Below are 9,203 nucleotides of genomic sequence, written 5' to 3'. Positions count from 1 at the left end.
TCACTTCTTCTTTCTCTGCCCTATACGACACGCAGAAGAGACACGGACACACTCATTTCATAGACAGACAAAACAAACAGCTACCTGGCAAACCCTCCCTTTTACACGCCACTCTACACACACACACACACACACACACACACACACACACACACACACACACACACACACACACACACACACACACACACACACACACACACACACACACACACACACACACACACACACACACACACACACACACACACACACACACACACACACACACACACACACACACACACACACACACACACACACACACGCACACAACACAAAGCAGTCTTTCATGCTATTGATCCCTCAGCCATCCACTGCTCTTACAGCTGAGAGGCTCTTGTTTAGTGAGTGAAGGCCAACAATGAGTCAGACGTGAAGAATGGACAGGCAGGGATTTATGATCAAATGATCAGGACACCTGTAGGCAGTGGCCAATATACTATATACTGCATAGTAAACACCACTGCCTTTTCATAGGTATATTATCTTGGCCACTATGCAAGGGTAAGCAATACAGTTTCCACATGGCATAACTGATCAGTGAAGTTTTCTACCCCCTTGATGCTACGCCTCCATAGGGAGGTGTAGTCTGATGTCACTTTAGTTTCCCGCGCGGTCCACCCGTATAGGGATTTATCATTAGGAAAATGGATTATCGGCTATTGTAACAATTCTGCCTCATGAACATTGGCAGGCTTTCCATTTTTGCACAAAATGAGTTCCCTTCTATCACCAACATTATTGTTTAAGCATTTCTGGTTGAAATAAAGGTAGTTATAATTTGTCGTAAAAAAATAACTACACTTACCAGTAGAGTCGTTCAGTGCTGTCGCCGCCAGCAGCGCCAGAGAGAGGTGTAGTTCCTCAGTGAACGAAAACATAAACATTGTTATTTTGCTACCTTTGCGATGAAATGCGAATTTTTTCATGTTGAGCTATTAGATTGTGGACGAATACACACAGAAAGGTACACCATGCCAATGTTCATGCTTTATTTGTTTTAAACGAGATGATTTAGAAATGGATCCATTGGAAATACATGGCGATTTCAAGTTTCAAGTTTCAAGTTTTGTTTATTAATTGTCATAGTAAAATACAGAATACTTTTGTTGAGATCAGAAGCTCTGTGTAGGATTGTTAGTAACTGTCTAACTATGGCTGTTTACACTAGTAACTGTTTACCTGCATATATAATTGTCTCCACCAGTGACTGTCTAGTTGCATATATATCTGTTCCCACTAGAGGGCGCTCTAGGCGGAGCCACCCAGGTACTCCACCTTGTGGCGAGTATAAAAGCAAAGATATACTCCCATTTCGTTCTCTCCCCCAATGTCTCTCAGTGAGAGAAGAACATGTATGTTACTGTTGCTCTTTCCATATGAATGAAAAGAAACCACGCCAGTTCAGGCTCAAGATAGAAACCATGCCTCTTGACCACATTATTGTCGCCCTATAGCCGAATTCTGTTAACAGGTTATGGGCCCAGATAACGCCGGGGCGAAACAGTGGAGGTACTGTAGCAAGCTTAGCTGAAGTATAGGCTAGGATAGCACCGGGAGCACCGCGTGGCTAGACGCTAGGCCAGGGGTGGCCAACCAGTCAGAGACTAAGAGCCACAAAAAATGACTGTGGTACCACAAAGAGCCACACCATACCAGCGTTTCTCAACTTTTTTTTCAGTCATGGCACCCTTCATGTGTTTATAGGTCTCACCCTCTGGCCTCTGAAGTTGCTAATGTCTTTTTTATTTGGGCCTCACAGGGTTAAAAGTACCCTGTGAGACCCACGGTTGCAAAATTACAAAATCACTTTTAGCCATTTAAAAAAATAATGTTTATTTAAAAAATGTTAAAGGGGAACTATTTTACTATTTCTTTCACTATTTGGGCACTTTTACACAATTCCTGTGAGTCTATGGAACACCTAGGTTTTTTTTTTTTTTAAATGCATTGTTTTGTATTTCTAATCAAGTACTAAAAACCGCATTTTTCTACCTCAAGATCTTAAGCCGTTTTGAGGCTGGGCTCCAACCACTGTGTGGCCTGGTGCCAACTGCCACATCAACTGCCACATTATTATGCAGCTGAGAAATCTCTGACATCACAGATATGCACATTTTCAGATGACTCAGTTCAGTGAGGGTGAATATTGTGAGAGGAGAATTGGAAGAATTCGCCAATATGAGAATTAGAGACATATATCCTATTAATATAAGTCCACATAGCTAAGAAACAATGGTAAACACTGAAAAAAGCCATTTATAAGATAGTTCCCCTTTAAGCACATGTATAGTCAATTGGTCCTGTTGTTCAGCCTCACAATGCTATTTGATAGTAAATGTGTTTATATGTCCCACCCTCTGGCCTCTGAAGTTGCTAATTTCTTTTTAATTTGGGCCTCACAGTGTTAACCTCTTAAGCCCGAGATATACAGTAAAAGTGTATATTTTCAGCATTATGTTTGTTTACCAATTATTTTAACTGTTATTAGTGAAATATAAGATTATAGAAATCTCAGGGCATTGAGTCGGAAACCGGCGCATATTGACAGGAGGAAGTGGCACAGCCAAAAGTGAGTGTAGTCTTTTGAAGGAAGAGACTCAGGGCTTTCAAATTTCGAAAAACTACCCTACCCAGCTCACACCAGCCCCTGTCAATCATCTGACTTCTGGATTTACTTTTTAATTTCTCTTATTTTTTGGGATTATCTCCCACAAACCTGAACGTTATTGCCATAAAACAGAACGCAGTTAGTTTCTCTACCTTTCTGTGAACGTCTTGCAAAAAACGGTGTTGCAATATGATGAAAAATGGTGGAGAAATTTACATTATAAAAAAGATGGCAGAATTCAGTACTGTATCTACAAAACCTTCTGTTTAATCATCTTCCCTTTATTCATTTGCTTAGATTTTTCAGGTCTGGTCAATTTTAGCATGGTGTTATTTACAGTCAAAGATAATTTTTTTTTTAAATAGAATTGATATTCTCCTTTGGTTCATTACAATTTACTCAAGCCTAGTAACAGACACACTATTTCTGACACTGATCCATATATGTCCCTAGATTCAGATACCAAGAACATGCAAATGGACCATTTAAAAAAAATTGTAAATGTTTATTCTACGTCCTTATGGAATGAGTGACACAAAAAAAAAAAAGTAAAAAAAAAAAAAAAAAGTAAAAAAAAAAAAAAAAAAAATTAATTTTTTTTTATTTTTTTTTATGGATGGAAGAGCCGCACATTGACGGGCAAAGAGCCGCATGCGGCTCGCGAGCCGCGGGTTGGCCACCCCTGCGCTAGGCCAACAAGAGCGAAAGCTAAGCATACCATTAACGAAGAGGATGGAAAACAAGAGAAGAGGCAAATGGCCGACATTCAATGGAAAAGCAGAGAACTACGAGCTCTGGGAGGAGCGCATGCTGTGCTGCATGCACGGGGCGGGGCTGAATTAGACGATCCTGGGGGCCCACACCGGAGAACTGACAGCGGAAGAGCAAGCCCTGGACGACCAGCGGAACGCATAGGGAGGTGTAGTCTGATGTCACTTTAGTTTCCCGCGCGGTCCACCCGTATAGGGATTTATCATTAGGAAAATGGATTATCGGCTATTGTAACAATTCTGCCTCATGAACATTGGCAGGCTTTCCATTTTTGCACAAAATGAGTTCCCTTCTATCACCAACATTATTGTTTAAGCATTTCTGGTTGAAATAAAGGTAGTTATAAGGTTTTAAATTTGTCGTAAAAAAATAACTACACTTACCAGTAGAGTCGTTCAGTGCTGTCGCCGCCAGCAGCGCCAGAGAGAGGTGTAGTTCCTCAGTGAACGGAAACATAAACATTGTTATTTTGCTACCTTTGCGATGAAATGCGAATTTTTTCATGTTGAGCTATTAGATTGTGGACGAATACACACAGAAAGGTACACCATGCCAATGTTCATGCTTTATTTGTTTTAAACGAGATGATTTAGAAATGGATCCATTGGAAATACATGGCGATTTCAAGTTTCAAGTTTCAAGTTTTGTTTATTAATTGTCATAGTAAAATACAGAATACTTTTGTTGAGATCAGAAGCTCTGTGTAGGATTGTTAGTAACTGTCTAACTATGGCTGTTTACACTAGTAACTGTTTACCTGCATATATAATTGTCTCCACCAGTGACTGTCTAGTTGCATATATATCTGTTCCCACTAGAGGGCGCTCTAGGCGGAGCCACCCAGGTACTCCACCTTGTGGCGAGTATAAAAGCAAAGATATACTCCCATTTCGTTCTCTCCCCCAATGTCTCTCAGTGAGAGAAGAACATGTATGTTACTGTTGCTCTTTCCATATGAATGAAAAGAAACCACGCCAGTTCAGGCTCAAGATAGAAACCATGCCTCTTGACCACATTATTGTCGCCCTATAGCCGAATTCTGTTAACAGGTTATGGGCCCAGATAACGCCGGGGCGAAACAGTGGAGGTACTGTAGCAAGCTTAGCTGAAGTATAGGCTAGGATAGCACCGGGAGCACCGCGTGGCTAGACGCTAGGCCAGGGGTGGCCAACCAGTCAGAGACTAAGAGCCACAAAAAATGACTGTGGTACCACAAAGAGCCACACCATACCAGCGTTTCTCAACTTTTTTTTCAGTCATGGCACCCTTCATGTGTTTATAGGTCTCACCCTCTGGCCTCTGAAGTTGCTAATGTCTTTTTTATTTGGGCCTCACAGGGTTAAAAGTACCCTGTGAGACCCACGGTTGCAAAATTACAAAATCACTTTTAGCCATTTAAAAAAATAATGTTTATTTAAAAAATGTTAAAGGGGAACTATTTTACTATTTCTTTCACTATTTGGGCACTTTTACACAATTCCTGTGAGTCTATGGAACACCTAGGTTTTTTTTTTTTTTAAATGCATTGTTTTGTATTTCTAATCAAGTACTAAAAACCGCATTTTTCTACCTCAAGATCTTAAGCCGTTTTGAGGCTGGGCTCCAACCACTGTGTGGCCTGGTGCCAACTGCCACATCAACTGCCACATTATTATGCAGCTGAGAAATCTCTGACATCACAGATATGCACATTTTCAGATGACTCAGTTCAGTGAGGGTGAATATTGTGAGAGGAGAATTGGAAGAATTCGCCAATATGAGAATTAGAGACATATATCCTATTAATATAAGTCCACATAGCTAAGAAACAATGGTAAACACTGAAAAAAGCCATTTATAAGATAGTTCCCCTTTAAGCACATGTATAGTCAATTGGTCCTGTTGTTCAGCCTCACAATGCTATTTGATAGTAAATGTGTTTATATGTCCCACCCTCTGGCCTCTGAAGTTGCTAATTTCTTTTTAATTTGGGCCTCACAGTGTTAACCTCTTAAGCCCGAGATATACAGTAAAAGTGTATATTTTCAGCATTATGTTTGTTTACCAATTATTTTAACTGTTATTAGTGAAATATAAGATTATAGAAATCTCAGGGCATTGAGTCGGAAACCGGCGCATATTGACAGGAGGAAGTGGCACAGCCAAAAGTGAGTGTAGTCTTTTGAAGGAAGAGACTCAGGGCTTTCAAATTTCGAAAAACTACCCTACCCAGCTCACACCAGCCCCTGTCAATCATCTGACTTCTGGATTTACTTTTTAATTTCTCTTATTTTTTGGGATTATCTCCCACAAACCTGAACGTTATTGCCATAAAACAGAACGCAGTTAGTTTCTCTACCTTTCTGTGAACGTCTTGCAAAAAACGGTGTTGCAATATGATGAAAAATGGTGGAGAAATTTACATTATAAAAAAGATGGCAGAATTCAGTACTGTATCTACAAAACCTTCTGTTTAATCATCTTCCCTTTATTCATTTGCTTAGATTTTTCAGGTCTGGTCAATTTTAGCATGGTGTTATTTACAGTCAAAGATAATTTTTTTTTTAAATAGAATTGATATTCTCCTTTGGTTCATTACAATTTACTCAAGCCTAGTAACAGACACACTATTTCTGACACTGATCCATATATGTCCCTAGATTCAGATACCAAGAACATGCAAATGGACCATTTAAAAAAAATTGTAAATGTTTATTCTACGTCCTTATGGAATGAGTGACACAAAAAAAAAAAAAGTAAAAAAAAAAAAAAAAAAGTAAAAAAAAAAAAAAAAAAAATTTAATTTTTTTTTATTTATTTTTATGGATGGAAGAGCCGCACATTGACGGGCAAAGAGCCGCATGCGGCTCGCGAGCCGCGGGTTGGCCACCCCTGCGCTAGGCCAACAAGAGCGAAAGCTAAGCATACCATTAACGAAGAGGATGGAAAACAAGAGAAGAGGCAAATGGCCGACATTCAATGGAAAAGCAGAGAACTACGAGCTCTGGGAGGAGCGCATGCTGTGCTGCATGCACGGGGCGGGGCTGAATTAGACGATCCTGGGGGCCCACACCGGAGAACTGACAGCGGAAGAGCAAGCCCTGGACGACCAGCGGAACGCAAGCGCGTACTGTGAGTTAGCGCTGATGCTCGACGACACCAGCCTGGGGCTGATATTCCGCGACACTAAAGACAGAGGCAGAGAAAGCCTGGCGGTATTGAGAGAGCATTTCATCGGGCGAGGAAGACCCAGAGTCGTGGCCCTCTACACAGCACTAACAGGCCTGAGGAAGGGGACCACCGAAACCGTGACTGAATACGTCAACAGAGCGGAGCAAATCACGACGCCACTGAGGAGTGCCGGAGAAGCACCAAGCGATGGGCTAATGATGGCGATGATAATGAGAGGACTACCGGAGCTGTACAAATCGTTCACACTCCTGGTAACACACGGTTCAACAGACATTACGTTGGGACAATTCAAGGCTAAGTTAAGGAACTTCGAGGCCTCAGAAGACACCCACCCAGCCGCCGCGGAGGAGGGGGAGAGCGACGCCAAGAGAGAGAACCAGGACCACGACGGAACTGGCACACAGACAGAGCGTGCATGAAGAAACACAACCAGAGCGCGCGATACGCGCATGGACAAGATGGCGGCTACGGACGAGACGACGGCCATGAACGAGGCGAAGGCCACGGACAAAATGGCGGCTACAGACGAGACGAAGGCCACGGACAAAATGGCGACTACAGACGAGACGGAGGCCACGGACAAAATGGCGACTACGGACAAGATAATGGCTGTGGACAGGATGACGACAGCGGACACGACGGCGGCGACTATCGATGTGAGATGAATCAAGACGCCGCCCGGAGAATCGATGGCGGCGACGATCGACGTGAGGCGAGTCGAGACGATGCCCGGAGGATAACGGGACAAGAAGACTGCGCTTTTGGAGCGTGGACAGCGGGCATCGCCGGACCGGCCCAGCTGCAGCGGGCCCAGAGAAGGGGACTGATCGTGGACACGGGCGCGTCGTCCCATGTCATCAACGACAGGAGTCGGTTCAAGAACTTTGACGACACTTTCCACCCGGAGAGGCACTGCATGGAGCTGGCGGACGGTAGACGCATCTACGGATTGGCACAAGAGAGGGGAGACGCACAGGTATGCCTCACGGACAGCAAGGAGCGCTGGCGTACGGTGATGCTAAAGAACGCTCTATACGTACCATCGTTCCCACAAGGACTATTCTCTGTAATAGCTGCTACTGCAAGCGGGGCCAATGTATTCTTCGACAAAGGCAAAAATGTTCTTGTAGAACCTGACGGTACCCGGTTTGACATAAAGATGTACCAGAGAATATTTTATCTGAAAACGGAGTGTAATGACAACGACCAGTGTAATGATAATGATAATGTGTGTAGCGGGACGGCCAGTCACGATATTCAGACGTGGCACGAGATTATGGATCATTGTAATTACGAGGATTTACTGAAACTGCAAGTAGTGTCAGAGGGCATGCACATTGAAGGGGAGAAGCATAGACCTGACAAAAATTGTGCAATGTGCAAAACGGGGAAGTTTACCCAACCGAGATACAGAAATCCCACAGACAGAGTAAGGGTACCACTTGCACTAGTTAACATGGACCTAGCAGGCCCAGTAAGCAACGAGTCCATAGGAGGTTTTAGATATGTACAGTCCTTTACAGACGTGTGTACAGGGGCAGTGTTTGTTTACTTTATCAAAGAAAAGAGTGACACACTCCAGGCCACAGAAAGATTCCTGGCAGACGTAGCCCCTTATGGTACAGTAAGATGTTTGAGGTTCGACCACGAAACCGAGTTCACAAACAGAGAGTTCCAATCACTGTTGAGAAGGTATAAGATAAGACACAAGATGTCACGTCCATATCCCACACACCAGAGCGGGGTGGCAGAGAGGGAATGGCACACCCTTTTCGAAATGGCTAGGTGTAAGCCTAGTAACTGTTTACCTGCATATAATTGTCTCCACCAGTGACTGTCTAGTTGCATATATATCTGTTCCCACTAGAGGGCGCTCTAGGCGGAGCCACCCAGGTACTCCACCTTGTGGCGAGTATAAAAGCAAAGGTATACACCCATTTCGTTCTCTCCCCCAATGTCTCTCAGTGAGAGAAGAACATGTATGTTACTGCTGCTCTTTCCATGTGAATAAAAAGAAACCACGCCAGTTCAGGCTCAAGATAGAAACCATGCCTCTTGACCACATTATTGTCGCCCTATAGCCGAATTCTGTTAACAACTTTATCATGAAATGCTTTTTTCTGTATGAGCCCTTGGGAGTATGCTAGATAAAAATAGATAAAAAGTATAAAAGCACAGTCTTGACGGAGCCCACAGAGAGGCTGCCGGACAGTCCGGTGCCATTTTGAATACAAGAGGGGTGGACCGTGCGGGAAACAGCAATGACGTAACCACTACACCTCCCTATTGAGAATTAATTGAACAAGTGCACTAGTGCTTAATTGTAAATTCATTAGTGAACTGTAACATTAGATCGCTGACATTGCCGTTCTAACGTTTGCTAGCAATTGTTAGTGCTAATCAGGGGTGTAAAAAGTACCCAGATATTATACTTAACCTTCTGTAGTGTGGTAGTAAAAGGGTTAAGTGAAAGTATGGGTACCGTCTCAAAATCGTACTCAAATAAAACTCAGAGTATCTGGCTAAAAACACACTTGAGTAAAAGTCAAAAAAGTTTCTACTTTTAAATGTACTTCAGTACTAAAAAGTAAAAGTAAAAGCTTTTTTT

Source organism: Notolepis coatsorum (genome assembly GCF_963971535.1).
Source record: "Notolepis coatsorum genome assembly, chromosome: 7".
NCBI classification, from domain to species: domain Eukaryota; kingdom Metazoa; phylum Chordata; class Actinopteri; order Aulopiformes; family Paralepididae; genus Notolepis; species Notolepis coatsorum.
The sequence above is the reverse complement of the archived record's forward strand: the minus strand, read 5'-3'. Positions refer to the sequence as shown.